Source organism: Mustelus asterias, chromosome 14 (genome assembly GCF_964213995.1).
Source record: "Mustelus asterias chromosome 14, sMusAst1.hap1.1, whole genome shotgun sequence".
NCBI lineage: Eukaryota > Metazoa > Chordata > Chondrichthyes > Carcharhiniformes > Triakidae > Mustelus > Mustelus asterias.
This window is the reverse complement of record NC_135814.1, coordinates 48321842-48343769: the sequence shown is the minus strand read 5'-3', so window position 1 is coordinate 48343769 and position 21928 is coordinate 48321842. Positions and strand designations below refer to the sequence as shown.

Below are 21928 nucleotides of genomic sequence, written 5' to 3'. Positions count from 1 at the left end.
TGGTTAGCACTGCTGCCTCACAGCGCCAGGGACCCGGGTTCGATTCCCGGCTTGAGTCACTGTGTGAAATTTGCACATTCTCCCCGTGTCTGCGTGGTTTTTTTCCGGGTGCTCCGGTTTCCTCCCACAGTTCAAAGATGTGTGGGTTAGGTTGATTGACCATGCAAAATTGCCCCTTAGTATCAGCAGGACTAGCTAGGGTAAATGGGGATCCGGTCTAGGTGGGATTGTGGTCGGTGCAGGCTCGATGGGCTGAATGGCCTCCATCTGCACTGTAGGATTCTATGATTCTATAAGCTAAGGGTGGTTTTCTGCCTTGTTGTTTAGGTTGTAAAGTTGCTCCAGAAGCTTTAATGCCACTGGAAGTCAGTGGAAGTGGCTGAGACGGGGAAGGAGCAATCGTAATAAGAAAGTAACTTTAAGTGTAACCCTTTTCTATATTTTCTTTGAAAGCTTTCATAAAAAGATCTTCTAACACTCTATGCAATACTGTGCTTCAGAGCACAGTATAATGAATTAGCTCTGTGGGCACTGTCTTTCAACTTAAATGGAAACTGGTTCCAGAAGGGCATGCAAACTCATCTAATTTTGCATATATTGTCTTAGTTCTGTTTGATGTTCTGAATATATTGAGTGGTTTAGAGTTCCTTCTTACTTATGGACATAACTTTTATAACATGATAAATTTCTCTCTGTTATAATCTGCTTAGTGACCAGTAACCTCTTGTTTGAAGTAGATAAAGTTTGAAACCCAGTTGCGCACGAAGTGAAAAAAGCCACTAAAATCCACAGTTTAAAACAAACAAAATAAACTACTATACAAATCAGACTATGTTTCATGGGATTCACACAACTGCACTCCCATCTCTATTTGCACACTTTCAACTCTTTCACAGACTACTAGCTTCATGAAATTGGCACTGCCCCTGGGTTTCTCTGAACTCCAGGATTTCAGCTGCACTGACTTATAAATAGCTCATGATGTGGAGATGCTGGCATTGGACTGGGGTAAACACAGTAAGAAGTTTAACAACACCAGGTTAAAGTCCAACAGGTTTATTTGGTAGCAAAAGCCACACAAGCTTTTGGAGCTCTAAGCCCCTTCTTCAGGTGAGTGGGAATTCTGTTCACAAACAGAGCTTATAAAGACACAGACTCAATTTACATGAATAATGGTTGGAATGCGAATACTTACAACTAATCAAGTCTTTAAGAAACAAAACAACGTGAGTGGAGAGAGCATCAAGACAGGCTAAAAAGATGTGTCTTGTCTCCAGACAAGACAGCCAGTGAAACTCTGCAGGTCCACGCAACTGTGGGAGTTACAAATAGTGTGACATGAACCCAATATCCCGGTTGAGGCCGTCCTCGTGTGTGCAGAACTTGGCTATCAGTTTCTGCTCAGCGACTCTGCGCTGTCGTGTGTTGCGAAGGCCGCCTTGGAGAACGCTTACCCGAATATCAGAGGCCGAATGCCCGTGACCGCTGAAGTGCTCCCCAACAGGAAGAGAACAGTCTTGCCTGGTGATTGTCGAGCGGTGTTCATTCATCCGTTGTCGCAGCGTCTGCATAGTTTCCCCAATGTACCATGCCTCGGGACATCCTTTCTTGCAGCGTATCAGGTAGACAACGTTGGCCGAATTGCAAGAGTATGTACCGTGTACCTGGTGGATGGTGTTCTCACGTGAGATGATGGCATCTGTGTCGATGATCCGGCACGTCTTGCAGAGGTTGCTGTGGCAGGGTTGTGTGGTGTCATGGTCACTGTTCTCCTGAAGGCTGGGTAGTTTGCTGCGGACAATGGTCTGTTTGAGGTTGTGCGGTTGTTTGAAGGCAAGAAGTGGGGGTGTGGGGATGGCCTTGGCGAGATGTTCGTCTTCATCAATGACATGTTGAAGGCTCTGGAGGAGATGCCGTAGCTTCTCCGCTCCGGGGAAGTACTGGACAACGAAGGGTACTCTGTCCACTGTGTCCCGTGTTTGTCTTCTGAGGAGGTCGGTGCGGTTTTTCGCTGTCCCAGGGCTTCCACTGAGCCCTAACTCTCCAGCATGGAATCAGAACCTTTTAGCACCGTCTCATTTCCCTGAGAGTTCTCCAGAAGCCCAAATGCACCAAACAGCTCCCTGGGCTTCTCTGCGAGCTGCAAACCATGTGAGGTCCAAACAACAACTCTTAGTTACATCGGATGGCTCTCAGGGTTTTTCAGAGAAATAGCTGCCTAGAGCTTGCTAACTTTCTGTGTATTCTCTTCTCTTGCAGAACATTCAGATAAATTGAAACCAAAGAACCTTTTTAAACTCCACCCGTCTCCATGACAATGTAGCTTCTGCTGATTTGTCCTCAAACTGACCTCCAAGGTAATTATCTCTCCTTTACAGTTTCTCCAGCTAAGTAAACCCACCTGCTGTTTTATGGTTCTTTTTCTTTTATTCAGACTCCATTAAATATGCATGCGTACCTTTCTGAAATTGTCATTTTCTTTTAGGTGTTCTGGCAATCTTTAAAGCCCAGCATTTTAGTTGCCTTAACTTCAGAATAATAATCTTCATAGAACTAAACATTAGCTCTCAAATATTAACCATGAACCATGAACTAGATGTTCATAACACATCCTCTCTTGTTGCCCTCCGATCTAACAGCTGACCACTTGGGTATTACCAATCTGATTGTCAATGGTTCCTGTATCTCAGGCTCAATGTATCTCCCTGTCAAAATTACTGTCATCTTGCTTCACCTTAAAATACTTATGCTCAAGCCATCGATCTTCTCAAACCTCTACCCCATCTTTAACATATTTTCTTGTTTAGGATTCTTGGTAGATTAGGATTCTTGGTAACGTTGTCATCTTGCATTTCCTTGCCCGTTTCTCCTAAAGTTCTTTGTTTGAATTTCTGCAAAGCAATTTCATCACATAGCATAGAACTGAGGCCATTGAAAAATGACCTTCCCTGTGACTGTGACTATGATGAATTCTTCCCCCTGCTCCATATTTGATCTTTCCACATTATTTGACACAATTGATCATAGTCCTGCCTCACTGAAGAAAGAATGACTTTCATTTATACAATGCTTTTCACAGTCTCTCAATGCCCCAAAGTGTTTTTCAGCCAATGAAGTATTTCTGAAGTATGGTCACATACAAATGCAGCAACTAATTTGTGCACAGCAAGCTCTCACAAAGAGCGACATGATAATGATATTTTCTTTTACTGCTGTTGGTTGAGAGATAAACATTGACGTGGACTCTGTGGAGAACTCCCTTGCTTTGCTCTTTCTTGAATAGTACCAATGTGTATTCACCATCCATGTAAGAAGACAGACAAGGTCTCGCTTTAACATCTCACCTGAAAGATTGCACATTCTATAGTGCAACACTCCCTCAGTACTGCACAGGATTGTCAACCTAAATTTTGTGTTAAAATCTCTGGAGTAGGGCAAAAGTCAAAAACTTCTGACTCAAATTAACCATACCTGATACATAGGAGAGATATATTGTCTTTCCTTTGTTGATAGTTTTGTGGGACTGTCTTTACATTGTCCTACTTCTGTGTATTTGGACACAGCAAATTAATATCTAGTTATTGTTTTATTCTTCCTTTCCATCCAGAATGATCTTTGGAATGTCTCCAAGGATTTATGCATCGACTCCCACCCCTCCTTTTTCTCATCTGCATGTTGCTCCTCAATGATATTATTCAGTGACACCAGGCCAGCTTCCACATGTGTCCTGATGACACTCAGACCTACCAATGTACCACTTTTCTCAATGCTGACTACTTCCATTTTGTCAGAATCATCATCTATCATGGAGTCCAGAATGAGCAACAAATTCTTTAACCTTGGGGAAACTGAGCCAACCATTCTCAATGTCCAAGACAAATTCCTCTCCCTGATTTTATATGCTTACCTGGCCTCTCATTTAGGTTGGAAAAAAAGGTCTAAAACTTTACCACTCAGTGCAACTCTGAGCATGGTGTCAAACTCTGAGTGGGATTTACCAGCCCATGTGGCATGGTTTCCGGTGGTGGAGATGGTTCACCATTGGCCGCCGGTGGGATCACCCAGTTCTGATGATGTCTACGGCATTTCTGCATGGCTCGCCTGCCCCACTGCCGGGGAACTTGCCGCAGGGGATCGCCTTCAGTGGAGCTGGAAGATCCCGCTGGTGGGATCCAGCCCTATGTCTCTTTTTATCATCAGTAACTCTTATTTCCACAAAAACAAACCACTGATGATGCTGGAAATCTGAAATATAAATAGAAAATGCTGGAAATACTCAACTAGTCTGACAGCACCTGTGGAGTGAGAAACGAGAATTAGTGTTTCTAGTCAATGACCTTTCATCAGAACTGGAGACAATCTAATAAGTTTAAAGCAAGTGAAAGGCTGGGGGGGGGGGGAGTTGGGGGTTTGGAGGAAAGTGTAAAAAGAACAAAAGGGAACAGTCGCTTAACAGAACAAATCTTGAATCGTACTGAAAATTGAAAGATGTTGCAGAAATACTTCGCCTTATGCGTATTAGGATAAATGCAAGAGTGACATATTTCTAACGATAACAATTTATACCAGAGGAGAAAAAGGGTGCTGATGGGTTGGTAGCTTGAATCTGATTAGCTGAGGCATTGCCATGGAAAAAGCAGCAGGGAACTGTTGGCTCTCCATGCTTTCGGTTTATTCAAAAAAGACGCAAGGCTTGAACATATTCTGTTTGTTTGTAGAGAACGGGTTCCTGTGTATGAATGTATGTGACTTCTAGCAAGCATAAATGAGTCATATTACAATGTAGCTATTAGCACGCTCAGGATTGTTCAGCAAGTGCTGCCCACTCATGGAATCATATCTAACAGGAAATGTTTTGATGTGGGTTTTGCTAATGCAGGCTGATTGAATACGCTTTGTACTCTGACTATTACAAACAGCCAGAGGGTCATGTTGTTTGATTCGATCAGCCAATCCTTGTGGCGTATGGCCCACACACCTGACAATGACACTGAATTTTCCACTAATAGGATGGTGCTGTCAGTCCAAAGCAACATTTCCCTTACCATACAATACAACAATGTTGTCTATCAATTTCAGTGCTGATGCATATTTCAGCGATTGATTGATCAAATCAATCACAATGGGCGAAATTCTCCCCAAAAAATGTCTAGGTGTCATGACGGCGAGCATAATGGAGTGATCCGCACTGGCCTCTCTCAATCCTTCCACACTTGGTCACTTTTTTGGAGAGTTGGGAATATTGCATGGGAAATAGGGGTGCAGGCCCTAACCATGCTGGTGAGCCCAGCTTCTGAATACGCAGGTGCCATTTCACAAGGCGCTCTGATCTCACAGTGCACTGGGACATCCCCTCCCTCCTCCCACGGACCTCCCCACTCCCCTATCAGCGGCATGTTCCCCCACTCCCTCCCAGATATGGGTTCTTGGCATTGGGGCATCAGGGCCTTCCCGATGACCTTTCTGGGCGCAATCCGGGGGTTCACACCATTAGGAGGGGGCCAGGAGACTAGCAAACTATTTGGTTTCAGATATAAAACAAATTTTTAGGCCTGCAAGCTATTCTCCAGGACCGGTGCAATCTACTAACAGCGCGGTGAGGCCAGAGGCCAACGTTTCTCCTGTTACACTCAGCCAGACCACACTTTCAAAACCTAAAACAAAATATCGACTGTTAACTGTGATTTCACAATTGGGCTGGACTTAGTGGAAATAGCTGAGTGCGCGAATAGCTACATTAACAACCATTTTAAGATTATTAGTCAAGCACAGAACGTGACTCATTGCTTGAAATGCCATAGATTGAATACAGCAACCCATGCTCTGCCAATAAAAGGAATATGCTCTGGCCTTGCACATATCCTGAATTGCCTATGAGCATTGGGAACCAGCAGTTCTCCATTGCTTTCTCATGTCTCCACACCCTTTCGCTTCAGTGGTGTAAATGGCTGTGATAGTTTGAAATTTGACATTCTTGTGTTTGTCCTGATGAGTGCAAGGTGTAAAGATTCAGCAATATTTCCCTCTTTTCAGCAATGAAAGGGAAGGCCAGGAGATATTAAATGACTAAAGAGTTGGTGATACAAGGCCAATGGGAATGGGAGAAGAAAAGAAACAAAAGATGTTTCCACAAAAGGTGTGAATGGCAAATGATGAACAGCTGCCATCCGAAATCAAAAACAAGAGAATAAACCAGGAAGTGAAAAATAACATTTCATTTGCTTATTCCTCAAAGCTTTCAATCTTAATCTAAGTTTTCCCTTTTTTTTGGTTTTGGATGGCAGTTGTTCATCAGTCTGGAATTCATGCCTTTTCTAGAAACATCTTTTGTTTTGTTACTTGTCCCATTGCCACCTTATGTGATTCTGCGCCATTTACCATTTAATCTCCCTGCCTTCCACCCTTTCACAGACCTTCCCTTTAATTATTTTTCCAAATTCCCACATCTTTCACTTTCTTAAAACCTACTATATTTCTAACTATTTCTACTTATGATAAAAGGCCATTGACCTCAAACAATGGGAGGTATTTCTGCCCCCTCTCCCTCCATGGCTGGCAGCAGGATCTTCCAGTCCTGCCGCTGTCAACAGGGTTGTTTGCAACCTCCGCCACCAGGGAACATGCATTGGGGTGTCGCGTTGTTGGGACCAGATGATCCTGCCGGAGGGACTGGCTGGTAAACCCCACCCGGTAATTCTGTGTTTCTCAGTCCACAGATGCTGCCTGACCTGCTGAGTATTTCCAATATTTTCTGTTTTACCTCTTATTTCCATCTCTGTAACATCGCTCAAAATTCTTTATTTGAATGTTAGGCCGCACTTGGAATATAGTGTTCAATTTTGGTTGCCACACTACCAGAAGGATGTGGAGGCTTTGGAGAGGGTACAGAAAAGATTTACCAGGATGTTGCCTGGTATGGAGGGCATTGGCTATGAGGAGAGGTTGGAGAAACTTGGTTTGTTCTCACTGGAGCGACAGAGGTTGAGGGGAGACCTGATAGAAGTCTGTAAAAGTATGAGAGGTATGGACAGAGTGGATAGTCAGAAGCTTTTTCCCAGGGTGGAAGAGTCAATTACTAGGGGGCATAGGTTTAAGGTGTGAGGGGCAAGGTTTAAAAGAGATGTACGAGGCAGATTTTTTACACAGGGAGTGGTGGGTGCCTGGAACTCGTTGCCGGGGGAGGTAGTGGAAGCGGATACGGTAGTGACTTTTAAGGGGCGCCTTGACAAGTACATGAATGAGATGGGAATAGAGGGATATGGTCCCCGGAAGGGTAGGGGGTTTTAGTTAAGTCGGGCAGCATGGTCGGTGCAGGCTTGGAGGGTCGAAGGGCCTGTTCCTGTGCTGTAATTTTCTTTGTTCTTTGCATGCTCATTTGGGGCACCACCTGCCATTGAAACATTTAACAATGCCTTTGCGTCACCTCCAATCTGGCCTTCTTTAGCCCAAATCATAACAGTCAATTTGTTCTTGATGCAACTTTGGGTATTGGTCCTATAGTAAGGCCTCCTTGCTTATCACTCCCATCATCACAGATTTACGCTCACTCCTTGTCCCCAGTGCATTAAATTTAATATTCTCATTTTCATCTTCAAATCATCACATGCTTTCACTCCACCATATGTCTGCAAACTCTTCAAGGGTTACTAACCCCTTGAACAATTGGTTTTCCGTCTAGAATCACCCCTGCTGCCTGCAATGACTTTCCTGAACCTCTTTAGCTTCCTCCCTTAGTTTCCTCCTTTTAAAATTCTCCCAAAATCCCATAAATCAATTGTTCCTCCTAAATTTTCTCCTTGGGCTCAATGTTCTGTTTTCCCTGCCACACTGTAAAGTTTCTTGGAATGTTTTGGACTTTAAAGATGTCTTATAAATGTTGCTGTGTGGCGAAAATATTTCTGGCACACATGTGCCTCATAAATGATCATATTGTTTCTATTAATCAAACACTTAGAAATAATGTTGAATATAAAGATGCCAGGGAATAGCTTATCTACATATAGGGCCCTATTTTACCATTGCCTCGGGCGCGAAAACGTGGTAAAGTCGGGTGAGAGGCCATTATCGCGACCCGCACCCACATCCGCGCAGATCACCACTTTACCAAAACCCAGGAATGGCGGCGATTCGATTCGCGCCCAAAACGGGCGCAACGACGATTTAAATGCATTTGCATGCATTTAAATTGAATTAATGAACTGCCCGCCCAACTTTATCAGCATTTCCCCCTTTACCATCGTGTTTGCCAATCCAGAACCGCGCCGTAATGGACCTGCTAAATAAAAGTCTGAAACGGACGCTCCAGCTTCTGAAGGGTGCATTCAGAGCTTCCAACGGCTCTCTGACTCAGATCAGTGCTGGGGGGGAGGAGGGGGGCGGGTCAGATCATTCCCTGGTTGGGGGGGAGGAGGTGAGTGAGGCCAGATTGTTGTCTGGTTGGGGGGGGAAGAGGAGGAGGCGGATCAGGTATCTCTGGGACGGGGGGGGAGGCCCGATTGCTCACTGGTGGGGAGGGGGCAGATGGATCTCTGGTGGGGGGGCAGATGAATCTCTGGTGGTGAGGGGCAGATGGATCTCTGGTGGGGGGCAGGGGGGTCCGCTGCCACTCTGTGGGCGATCAGTGGGGAAGGGAGGGGGCAGGGGTGGTGATCAGTCTGGGTAGTGGGGGTTGGATAAGGGGGACAGTGATGTGTGTGGGTACTGGAGGGGGGTGGATAAGGGGGGCAGTGATGTGTGTGGATAGTGGGGGGGGTGGATAAGGGGGACAGTGATGTGTGTGGGTAGTGGGGGGTGAATAAGGGGGACAGTGATGTGTGTGGGTAGTGGGGGCATAGATAAGGGGGACAGTGATGTGTGTGGGTAGTGGGGGGGTGGATAAGGGGGACAGTGATGTGTGTGGGTAGTGGGGGAGTGGATAAGGGGGACAGTAATGTATGTGGGTAGTGGGGGGTGGATAAGGGGGACAGTGATGTGTGTGTGTGCACCCTCGCTCCCAATTTTCGCTCCTGGGCTGCTTTCTCCACTTTCTGCGGCTCGGGAGCGATCTGACACGGGCGTGCTTATTCATATTTTTTTCAAACTGCACATGCGCAGTTCAGAACTCCGATCGTTGCGGCCGCGCTAAGCCCCGCCCACAGTGCAAATGGGACTGGAGATGGCTGAGAGCGTATGGGGGCGCCTGAAAGCAGATTTCTAAGTCGGATCTGCATTACGCCCAGATTCGGCACTTAGAATGAAAATGGTAAAATCAGGCCCATAAAGTCAAAAAAATAGATTCCACCAAGATAATTCAACTTAATTATCCCAGCCTCACATCTTCCTGCAAAAACATATTCATTTGTGCTTTGGCTCAATGCCACCATCAGAAAATAAAAATATCACGACTGAGACCAAGTGGCCTTGATCGAAAGTTGGTTATATAATTCAGATGACTGATAACACAGGTTTCATTAGTGCATACCTAATTAAATTTCACACCAAAGTAAGTCAATTATAAATCAAACATGCCAGCCTTTTTCCTGTCACAAACACTCATTTAAGTCATTCACTGACTAATTCCATCAACCGGCTGAAATAAATGTTTTCTTGCTCCCCCAAGACCGTGGGCCCGATTTTACCATCAAGTTGCGCCAGTTTCCGGGCACAAAAACTTGGTAAAGTTGGGCATGAGGCGAGTAGCGCGATCCGTGCCCGCCTCCGCGCCTGTTTCCCTTTTACCATTCACTGAAAATGGCCACTGTCTGCATTTAAATTGACTTAATGGCTGCACCCCCAAATTTACCAGCACTTCCCATTTTACCACTGTGTTCACCCGTCCAGCATCGCCGGGTCCGCTGCCACTCTGCATGCAATCGGTGGGGGAGAAGGGGGGACGGGGGCCACGATTGGTCTGCGTAGCAGGGGGGGATGGGAGGATAAGGGGGTCAGTAATGTTGTGGTGGTGGGGCAATGTCTGTGGGGATTGGGGGGAGGCATTATCGGGCCCGGGAGCGATGTGGCAGCGGAGCGTTTCCTATTTTCCTATTGCGCAGTCGAAGTCTCTGATCGGAGCTGCAGCGTTTTGGGCGTGATAAGCCCCGCCCACAGGCTTCTGCAGCGCGATTCAGAATCGCTGCTTTTTTGTCAGGCAGAGTGCGTATGGGGGCGCCTGAGAACAGATCTAAAAGTCGGATCTGAAACACTCCCAGATTCGGCACTTAGAATCAGAATGGTAAAATCGGGCACCATATCTCAGATTAGAAGCAATGCCAAATGGTGCTTTTTACAACCAACGAGCAAGCTGAAGCCAAGCATCAACAGCGAAAGGAGCACATGGCAACCTGGCGATCCCATCCACCCACTCCTCCAACCACTGTCTGCCCCACCTGGTACAGAGACTGTGAGGGTGATCATGAGGCCATGCTCACTGAATGGCAGCGAGGACACAAGGTCCGGTGAAACTCTGCAGTTGCGAGCTCGCCGGCGAGATTGCAACTTCCAATTTTTGCTGCTCTTCACCGGCAAAGTAATCAGCTTTATGCCCACGATGGATGTGAATCTGATTTAAATATATTAAAATACATCTTATTAAAGAACCCCCTTGCCATATATTGCGCCCGAGGCATATTTTCAACCCATGTTGGCAGGTTCACCCAGACGTGAACCTGTTGTGGGGTGTAAAGGTGGGTTTATCCCCCAGGGAAGAGGGACGAGACCAGGAGATGCCCTGGCACTGCCCCTGGCACAGGTTGGCACTGCCATGTTAGAACTATCGGGACACCATGCCCATTCTAACCTTTCAGTGCCAACCTTTCAGTGCCAATCTGTGCCGGGGCAGTGTAAGCCGTGGACCCAAGTGGGAACCTCATGGTGGGGGAGGTGGAGGGGGGGTGGTCATTTATCTGTGGTGGTGGAGGGGAGTGGATGTGGGATCAGGGGATGTCGGTGATGGCTGTTTGGGGGGGCGAGAAGTGGAGGCAGGCATTTACCATGTGTGGGAGGGGAAAAGGTCCGATATTCGGGGGTGGGGAAAGGGTGGTAGGTGCCGGCATTGACTGTGTTGGGGGTAGGGGGGTGGAAGGGATTGGATGTTTGGGGGAAGAGAGGGTGTGGAGCCCCTGAGACCTCTGTGGTGGGGTGCCGGGGGGAGGTTACATTTTGTTCTGATCAGGGACCATTTAAGCATGGTGGCCCGATCTCAGTGTCGTTGGGTTTTGCTGCAGTGTTGAGGCGCCTCCCCCCTACATGACAGTGTGAAACACACCCGGCTGTTGTTTGGTGACAGTGTGGGGTAAAATCTGCCTCAAGTAGGTCGCCAGCAGGACCATTGTGTCACCCTCCCTGATCCTGTAGAGTAAATCCTTTAAACGAACTAGCCTGGTCAGCAAGGGTGTGTATCATTATACATTCACCTATCTCCTATTATAAAAATAAAAGCACGTACCCCTCTCCTTCCCTTCCACTCAGTGTGCTTGTCAAGCCCATTCCATTGCATTATTCCTCAGACCTACTAACGAGCACCTCCTCACATCCTTATCTATCTGCCCACCACTGCAACTCGTCCTGGTTGCACACAATTTAATGCCTCTTTCTGAATCGTCATCCCATTAGTCAGTTGTAAGTCAGTTCTTACCCTGGCACAGAACAGAATACAGAGCACAAGACAGAGGATGAGGATGGGAGGTGGCCCTCCACAGACTTCCCCCCCATTGATAGATATAGGGGGGCGATTCTCCCAGCCTGCTGCGCTGCTCTAGCAGAGGGGTGACCTTATAGAGGTCTATGAAATAATGAGGGGCATAGACAAGGTAGATAGTCAATACCTTTTCCCAAAGGTAGGGGAGTCTAAAATGAGAGGGCATAGGTTCAAGGTGAGAGGGATACAAAAGTGTCCAGAGGGGCAATTTTTTCACACAGAGGGTGGTGAGTGTCTGGAACAAGCTGCCAGAGGTAATAGTAGAGGCGGGTACAATTTTATCTTTTAAAAAGCATTTAGGTAGTTACATGGGTATGATGGATATAGAGGGATATTGGCCAAATGCGGGCAATTGGGATTAGTTTAGGGGTTTCAAAAAAAAGGGGCGGCATGGACAAGTTGGGCCGAAGGGCCTGTTTCCATGCTGTAAACCTCTCTGACTCTAGTGTGGAAGATGCATTTTGAAAATCCCGCTAAAAAAATCGGTGGGAGTTTCTCCAGTTTTCACATGAATCCGGCACTGGGTTTATTGGGGAGAATCGCCTCAGTAGAAAGGGAAGTGCTGAAGATTAATAGCACCTTATCCCTGACCACTGGGGATGAAGAAATTGGACCCTCTCAGCTACCTGGTGGCAGAAGTAAATCCCAATGACACGCATGTCATTAAAGACTCAGCTATGCTGCAATGTGTTGCTATGCAGTGTCAGTTGTCACTCAGTTGGTAGCACTCTCACCTCTGAGTCACAAGGCTCTTGGTTCAAGTCACACTGCAGGGCTTGAGCACAAAAACCCACCCTGACACTCCCGTGCAGCGCTGAGGGACTGCTGCACTCTAGGAGGTGCCCTCTTTTGGATGAGAAATTACATTATATCAAAGGAGAGCAGGGGAGCTATCCCTGATGCCCAGACCTCAATCAACATCACAAAAAAGTCAAAGGGCAGAATTTTCCCATCCCACCCGCCACGGGAATTGTTGCGGGCGGGGGCGGAACATGCAAAGGTCCACTGACCTCGGATGGGAATTTCCGGCCTTGGGGCGAGTGCGGCTGGAAAACCCTGCCCAGAATATCTGGTCGTTACGCCATTGCGGTGGAAATTTCCTGTGCGCAAGTCGACTCCTGTGTTTCCGACACTTCAATCGTGCTTCAGTGCTTGAATTGCTTTGAGATGTCCCGTGGCACGATTGTAAAATTTCAACAGCAAGTAAAATATGATCATTGTCAGAATGATAAATTGCAACATTGCTACCTTGCTGATATGGATTCATTTCTCTTTGCCAGGCCTTCATAGGTGTAGCAGCAGCTGGTGGAGCTGCCAGTCAATGAATTCTCAGAGGAGCTGATTTTTCTCGAGCTTGCACTATCGTACAAGTCATGTTCAACAGGCACTGACATCAATACTCACATTTTGGTGGTCCAGTTAGGCAGTTCCTTGGGATTTCTTCCTGCCTTTCCTTGCCTGCCCCCACCTCCTCCTCCTCTCCACTTTACCTCTTCCTCCTTCTTCCACAATGATTACGAGCTCCGAGCTTTCTTCCTCCTACAGTTTCAGAGCTCACAGCTGTTCAGAGCGCTGCATACCACGATCATTCTGGAGATCCTGGCTTGTGAGTACTAAAGAAAGGAAGCGATAGCGTGGTGGCATTGTCACTGGACTTAGTAAACCAGGGACCTGTGGCAGATAGTGGGATTCGAATTCCATTAAAAAAAAATAAAAGTTTAATGATGACCATGAAATCATTGTCGTAAAAACCCATTTGGTTCACTAATAGGGGAAAAAATCTGCTTTCTGGCTGACATGTGACTCCAGATCCACATCCATGCGGTTAATTCTTAAGTGCTCTCTGAAAGCAAGCCGCTCAGTCCATAGAATCCTTACAGAGCAGAAGGAGGCCATTTGACCCATTGAGTCTGCACCAACTCTTCAACAGAGTAAGCCCTCTCTCCTGCGTTATCCTCATAACCCTGCGCATTTACCATGGCCAGTCCAAATAACCTGCACATCTTTGGACTGTGGGAGGAGCACCTGAAAAAAACCCACGCAGACACAGGGTGAATGTGTAAACTCCACAAACAGTCATCCAAGGTCAGAATTGAACCCAGGGGTCCCTGGAATTGTGAGGCAGCAGTGCGAACCATTGTGCCACCCCAAAAAGTAGTTTTGTATCAAAACCACTGGAAAGTCAAGAAGACGCAAAACCGGACGAAGGACCCAGCATCAACCCCATCACTGTAAACAACAATGGCAATCTAATCCCTGTTGACCCTACATAATATCTGGGGGCTTGTGCCAAAATTGGGAAAGCTGTCTCACCCATTAGTCAAGCAACAGCCTGACATAGTCATACTCAAGAATCAAACTTTATAGACTATGTCCCACGACCACCATTCCTGGGTATATCCAGCACAGATGGTAGCACAGTGGTATACAGTCAGGAGGGAGTTGCTTTGGGAGTCCTCAACATCAACTCCGGACTCCATGAAGCTTCATGGCACCCGGTCAAACATGGGCAAGAGAACCTCCTGCTGGTTATCACCTGCCATTCCCCCTCAGCTGATGAATCAGTACTCTTCCATGTTGAAAAAACTTGGAGGAAATACTGAGGGTGGCATGGGCACAGAATGTACTCTGGGTGGGGGACTTCAATGTCCATCACCAAGGATGGCTCAGTACGACCACCAGAGATGAGCTGGTCAGATCCTAAAGGACATAGCTGCTAAACTGGGACTGTGGCAGGTGATGAGGGAACCAACAAGAGGGATGGGCAATAAATGCTAGCCAGCCAGCAATGCCCATGTCACACAAACAAATTTAAAAAAACATACTTGAACTCATCCTCACTAACCTGCCTGCTGCAGATGCATCTGCCCATGATAGTATTGGTAGGAGTGAGATAGAGTGACTGCTCTCAACATCTAGGTCATATTTGACTGAGTATGACACCAACGCACCCTCGCAAAACTGTATCAATGGGGATCTGGGGGAAACTGCTTCTCTGGTTGGAGTCATACCTGGCCCAAAGAAAGGTGGTAGTGGTGATTGGCGGTCAATCATCTCAGTTACAGAACATCACAGCAGGAGTTCTTCAGGTAGTATTCTACACCCAACCCTCCTGAGCTGCTTCATCAATGACGTTCCTTCCATCATAAGATCAGATTTTGGGATGTTCGCTGATGATTGCACAATGTTCAATATTATTCTCAACTCCTTAGATACTGAAGCACTCCATGTCCAAATGCAGCAATACCTGGACAATTCAAGGCTTGGGCTGACAAGTGGCAAGTAACATTCATGCCACACAAGTGCCAGGCAATGACCGTCTCCAACAAGAGAGGATCTAACCAATCCTCCTTGATATTCAATGGCAATACCACCGCTGAATCTCCCACGAACAACATCGTAGGCATTACCATTGACCAGAAATTGAACAGGAGTAGCCACATAAACACTATGGCTAGGCAGGTCAAGGGCGAGGAATCCTGTGGCGAGTGACTCACCTCCTGATTCTCCAAAGCCTGTCCACCACCTAAAAGGCACAAATCAGGAATGTGATGGAATACTCTCCACTTTCCTGAATGAGTGAATTTCCAACAACACTCAAGAAGCTCGACGCCATCCAGGATAAATCCGCCCACTTGATTGCTACCCCTTCCACCAACATTCAATTCCTCCGCCACCAATGAACAGTAGCAGCTGTGTGTAACATCAACAAGATGCACTGTAGGCACTCACCAAGGTTCCTTAGGCAGCACCTTCCAGACCCACAACCAGTGACATCTTGAAGGACAAGGGCAGCAGATATATGGGAGCTCTCTCCCAAGTCACTCATCATCCTGACTTGGGAATGTATCTGTGGTGAACCATAGATGGTTACTACTATGGGTACTTGTATATATGTTACTCTCGTTGCTCTTGGGGTTAGGGATGTTGGGTGTTCCACCTGTTATTACTGTTTATGTGGTACACTCCGTTCGGCTCCGCCCAGGAATCCACCTTCTTACAGGAGTATAAAAGTCACTGCTACTTCCGAGTAGTCTTTAGTCTGGGAGAAAATTGTTGAGTAGTGTGCTCCTATTTGTAGTGAATAAAAGCCTTTATTCCCGGGTACGTTCTAGCCTCCCGTGTGAATCAATCGCGCATCAATTTTATTCACTACAATTGCTGAAAATTTTGTTCGAAGAAAATGGAGCAGATGCTAAAGCCCGATCGGCTAACCTTGGATCCGCGTGCCGCTGGGGCATCAAACATTTTCGACCATTGGTTAAAGTGCTTCGAGGATTACGTTGAGGCCTCGGCAGCCGTCCAGTCCGACACCGACAGATTGCAGGTCCTCCACGCCAGGGTGAGCGACACTGTGTATGCAACAATTCGCGATTCCCAAAATTATAAAGACGCTATCAACTTGCTCAAAGGGCTGTATAACAAACAGCCGAACGAAATTCATGCTCGTCACCTATTAGCCACTCGACGGCGGCAGCCCGGCGAAACTACGGGACAGTACCTGCGCGAACTTCAACAGCTAGCCAGAGCCTGCAACTGTAAGGTGGTGTCGGCTACTCAATACACCAACGACCTCATTCGGGACGCGTTTGTGACTGGAATCGGCTCATCCTATATTCGCCTGCGGCTGCTAGAGCAGGGTAACCTGGACCTGGCTAAGACGGTAGAATTGGCCGACACACTGGAGACGGCCTCCAGAAATCTCGAAGCCTACCCCACCGACCACGTGGGAACAGCGTGGCAAGCACAGCCGCTGCCTCAGCTGTACTCAGCAGCTCCTCGGAACTGCACGATGATACTCCCAACTTCGGACCTGATGGCTGCGGCAGCTCCTGGAGGCCCACGGTGCTACTTCTGTGGTTTGGCGAAGCATTCTCGCCAAAGATGTCCAGCCAGGGCGGTGTTTTGCTCCGCCTGTGGAAAGAAAGGGCACCATGCTAAGGTGTGCCGAGCGAAGACCCCTTCCAGGCCCAGCAGTGCTGCGTGCGACTCTCCAGGATCCATCTCCTCGTCTCCGGCCTCGTCGATGTCTTCAGCCACGTGCGATCCATGGGCGCCGCCATTTCCTATGACGATGACGCCAGCCACGTGCGACCTGCTGGTGCCGCCATTTTCAACATCCTCGACTGCGTGCGATTCATGGGCGCAGCCATTTTGATTGACATCGGCCGCAGGAGACCAGCAGGGGTCGTCGTCGTTGGCTATCTCAACTGCCTGCAGTTACGCTCGGGATCCAACAGTGGCGTCAATCATCCTGGACCAGGCCAAGCCTCACAGACTCGATAAGTCCATGATGGACATGGAGGTAAACGGGCGCCTGGCGCGTTGCTTCTTTGACAGCGGGAGCACAGAGAGCTTCATCCATCCGGATACAGTAAAACAGTGCGCTCTCCGTGTGCAAGCTGTCAGGCAGACAATCTCCATGGCGTCGAGATCCCAATCTGCCCACGTTCTCGGGCGCTGTGTGGTAACTCTAATGGTGCGGGGCACAGTCTACGAGAACTTCAGGCTCCTTGTGCTACCGCACCTTTGCGCTCCGATACTCCTGGGGCTAGACTTTATGGTCCACCTGAGGAGTGTGACCCTGCAGTACGATGGGCCACTCCCTCCACTTTCAGTGGGAGAACAGCAGCCTCCAAATTGTCCAGCGCGCTCCACATGCAGCCTCTCAACACTCAAAATTACCCCGCCTTCCTTATTTGAAAATCTCGTGCCAGGCTGCAAGCCCATCGCGACTAAAAGCAGGCGTTACAGCGCTGAGGATCAGATCTTTATTAGATCTGAGGTTCAGCGGCTCCTCAGGGAAGGGGTCATTCAACCTAGCACTAGCCCATGGAGAGCACAAGTCGTGGTGGTCAAGACTGGAGACAAGCCCCGGATGGTCATAGACTATAGTCAGACCATTAATAGGTACACGCAGCTGGACGCGTATCCTCTCCCGCACATATCTGACATGGTCAACCAGATTGCGCAGTACCGGGTGTTCTCACCATCGACTTGCAGTCAGCCTACCACCAGCTCCCCATTCGCCCAGAGGACCGAAAATACACGGCCTTTGAGGCGGATGGCCGTCTCTACAACTTCTTAAGAGTCCCTTTCGGCGTCACTAATGGGGTCTCGGTCTTCCAGCGTGAGATGGACCGAATGGTGGACCAAAACGGGCTATGGGCTACCTTCCCGTACCTGGACAACGTCACTATCTGCGGCCATGACCAGCAGGACCACGACGCCAACCTCCAGAAGTTTTTACGCACTGCGGCTCTCCTGAACCTGACCTATAACAAGGAGAAGTGCGTATTCAGCAAGCACCGCCTAGCAATCCTCGGATACGTGGTGGAAAACGGGGTCATCGGCCCCGATCCAGACCGTATGCATCCCCTCCTTGAACTTCCCCTACCCACTAGCATCAAAGCACTGAGAAGATTCTTAGGCTTCTTCTCGTACTATGCACAGTGGGTCCCCAATTACGCGGACAAAGCCCGTCCGCTCATAAAATCTACCTCTTTTCCCCTGACAGCAGAGGCTCGCCTAGCCTTTGAAGGGATAAAAGCAGACATCGCGAAAGCCACGATGCACGCTGTCGATGAGTCCATCCCCTTTCAGGTGGAGAGTGATGCATCTGATTTCGCCCTGGCCACCACACTTAACCAGGCGGGCAGGCCCGTCGCCTTTTTCTCTCGCACCTTCCAAGGCCCTGAAATTCGGCACTCCTCTGTGGAGAAAGAGGCTCAGGCCATTGTGGAGGCTGTACGGCATTGGCGCCATTATTTGGCTGGCAAACGGTTTACCCTCCTCACGGACCAAAGGTCCGTGGCCTTTATGTTCAACAACACGTTAAAGGGCAAAATTAAGAATGATAAAATCTTGAGGTGGAGAATAAAACACTCCACCTACAACTACGATATCATGTACCGTCCGGGGAAGCTCAATGAGCCCTCAGATGCCCTGTCGCGTGGAACATGTGCCAGTGTGCAGGAGGACCAGTTACAGGCCCTCCACAATGATCTCTGCCATCTGGGGATCACTCGGCTCTTGCATTTTGTAAAGGCTCGGAATTTGCCCTATTCCATAGAGGATGTCAGGTCGATAACTCGACGCTGCCAGGTCTGTGCGGAGTGCAAGCCGCACTTTTACCGGCCTGACAGGGCACACCTCATTAAAGCCACACGCCCTTTTGAACGACTGAGTGTTGACTTCAAGGGGCCCCTCCCTTGGACGGATCGGAACGTGTATTTCCTCAACGTTGTTGACGAATACTCCCGATTCCCCTTTGCCATCCCCTGTTCTAACATGTCCTCTGCCACGGTCATCAAGGCCCTGCGGAGTCTTTTCACCCTGTTTGGCTACCCCAGTTATATCCACAGTGATAGGGGTTCGTCGTTTATGAGCGACGACTTGAGGCATTACCTGCTCTCTAAGGGAATTGCCTCAAGTAGGACTACAAGTTACAACCCCAGGGGTAATGGACAGGTCGAAAGAGAAAACGCTACAGTCTGGAAGGCTGTTTTACTGGCGTACGGTCTAGGGGTCTTCCAGTCACCCGTTGGCAAGAGGTACTTCCCGATGCGCTGCATTTGATCCGGTCCTTCCTGTGTACGGCAACCAACGCTACCCCACATGAGCGGATGTTTGTCTTCCCTAGGAAGTCTTCCTCTGGGACCTCACTGCCATCTTGGTTGACGTACTCAGGACCTGTTCTCCTGCGGCGGCATGTTAGGGCTCGCAAGTCCGACCCTTTCGTTGAACAGGTCCATCTCCTCCACGCCAACCCTCAATATGCCTATGTGGCATATCCTGACGGGCGAGAGGACACGGTCTCTATCAGAGATCTGGCGCCTGCAGGGGACCTGGAAACCCCCGTCACTCCCGCACCCCTGGTTAGGATTCCTTTGCCCATTCTCTCCCCTCCTGACACGGCGCGGGCAGCATTGGGACCTCAACTTGATCCTCTTACTCGTGTGTGCAGCTTGCCTGAGTCCAGGGGATTGTCGCCATCTCGAGGTTGGCGGTCGGGAAAGGAAATGGAGGAGTCAGTGGACACCACCTCGGAGAGAGGGTCGTCACCACGGTCACCAGAACCGGCACTGGAGCCAGTACTGCAGAGGTCGCAGAGACAGTGTGGACCTCCGGTTCGGCTGAACTTGTGAAGTTGTGGACAGTTCTTATTGTTTTTTTACCCCACCTGTCTTTGTTTTTAAAGGAGGGGTGAATGTGGTGAACCATAGATGGTTACCACTATGGGTACTTGTATATATGTTACTCTCATTACTGTTGGGGTTAAGGTTTGGGTGTTCCACCTGTTATTACTGTTTATGTGGTACACTCCGTTCGGCTCTGCCCAGGACTCCGCCTCCTTACAGGAGTATAAAGGTCACTGCTACTTCCTAGTAGTCTTTAGTCTGGGATAATATTGTTGAGTAGTGTGTTCCTATTTGTAGTGAATAAAAGCCTTTATTCCCGGGTACGTTCTAGCCTCCCGTGTGAATCAATCGCGCATCAGTATCCTGTTCCTTCACTGTTGCTGGATCAAAGTCCTGGAATTCCCTCCTTAAAAGCACTGTGGGTGTACCTACACCTCAAGAGCTGCAACAGTTCAAGAAAACAATCACCACCTTCTCGTGAGCAACTCGGGATGGGTAATAAATGCTGGCCTAGTAAGTGACACCCACATTCCATAAATGAATAAAAAAAGCCCTGCCACGTCCTGTCCTGAATGGTGATGGACAATTTATCAACTCATTGGAGGAAGAGGCTCCACACATACCCCCATCCTCAGTGATGAGGGAGTCCAGCACATTTCTGAAAAAGATAAGGCTGAAGCATTTGCCAGAAATGCTGAGAAGTGCCAGAAGTTCCCCACAGAAACTCCAATCTTAATTAAATTTTGTTGGCTGAAGCTCAAGTTCTTGTCTTAATAAATGGTGCTGAGGTGGCCACTCCCTTTCAATGTAATAATGGTGTACCTTTGTCTGACTAACTTTGTCAAGTTTCTCTTCATTTTTTGTAATTGATTTATCCCCACCACTGCCAACTTAATTTTTAACTGTTTTTTAGTGCAGTGTCTTCCATTTCTGGGTAAGGTTATTTCATTCATCATCTATCATCATTTAATTGCTTTTCTATGTTTTATTTTTGGCAATGATATCTTGTTCTTCTCCCTACTCCTTTATTCTCTCTATGACACGTGTGTGTGTCTGTGCGTCTGTGTGTGTGTCTGAGTCAATTAAACTAAAGGCAGTGCAACTACAGAGCTTCACACCTCGACCCTTAGACCCTACATCACAGGGTCTAAGTGTGAAACGCAGACACTTAAAATGCATCATGCCAAGTTGAATGTTCTACAGAGCCACAGTGATGGAGGAAAACCCAAATTATGTGCAAACACATTAAACTTTTAAATAAGGCATGTGTTTTTAAAAAGGGACATGCAAACTATGGATGGCTGAGGATATAAATTCAGTGAATATAAATATAGTCTCTGAATTGTTCCAGTGAGGGTGATACTAAGAGAGAGAGAGGCAATGGAATATCACACCCATTGTCTTAGATTGACATTTGAAAGGAAGAAGCCATGCAAATATGAACTGCTATCTCCTGTGGAGATAATGAAAACTGATTATCCTCTCAGCAGGAGTCATATCCTGCTAAGTAATGTCCCAGATCAGTTTGTGGATTTTTGCCTTCCAGGAATACACAGGAGACTGGAATAAAAAGCCAGCTGCAAAATGTGGAGTGAAGACTACTGCTGCATGTGTCGGAGTGTGTGACCCAGAAGCAAAGAAAGACATCAGGGGTCACCCCTGCTGCTGTGGAAGGTAAAATAAAAGTCTTGGGGTGAGATTCTATGACCTTGCTCATCCTGAAACTATAAATTCCTGCCCGAGGTCAACGGACCTTCACATGCTCCGCCCCTCGCCTGTTCCAATTCCCGTGGCGGGCGGGCCGGTAAAATTCCGCCCCTGATCTGTCTCTGATTGCTGAAGCAAGCCAGGGAGCAAAGCCACACCATAAAAGGACATAGAACAACTCTCAGCTAAACTGAAAACCCTACAATCTCAAAACCAACTATTTGTTAGGAAAACAAAGGTAGTTTTAAGGGATTTATATCTGTATTGGTAAATTTTATAAATAAGGTATAGTTTTACATGGGTTTAATTTAAGGTGTCTGTGCCTGGAAGGGGAAAACCTAAAGTTAGATTAATGTTGGACAGAGGTGATTGTACAAGTAAGCGTTGGTTAAGTTCCAAATGTGTT

General features: G+C 47.8%; 1 long non-coding RNA gene across 1 annotated transcript; it reads left to right on the top strand.

The window, feature by feature from the left end:
• Nucleotides 1-1006: 1006 nt before the first annotated feature.
• LOC144504033 (uncharacterized) lies at nucleotides 1007-21490 on the top strand. Its single transcript, XR_013499574.1, has 3 exons — nucleotides 1007-1110; nucleotides 2260-2357; nucleotides 21362-21490. It is a non-coding gene; the product is annotated as an uncharacterized LOC144504033 (long non-coding RNA).
• Nucleotides 21491-21928: the final 438 nt, after the last annotated feature.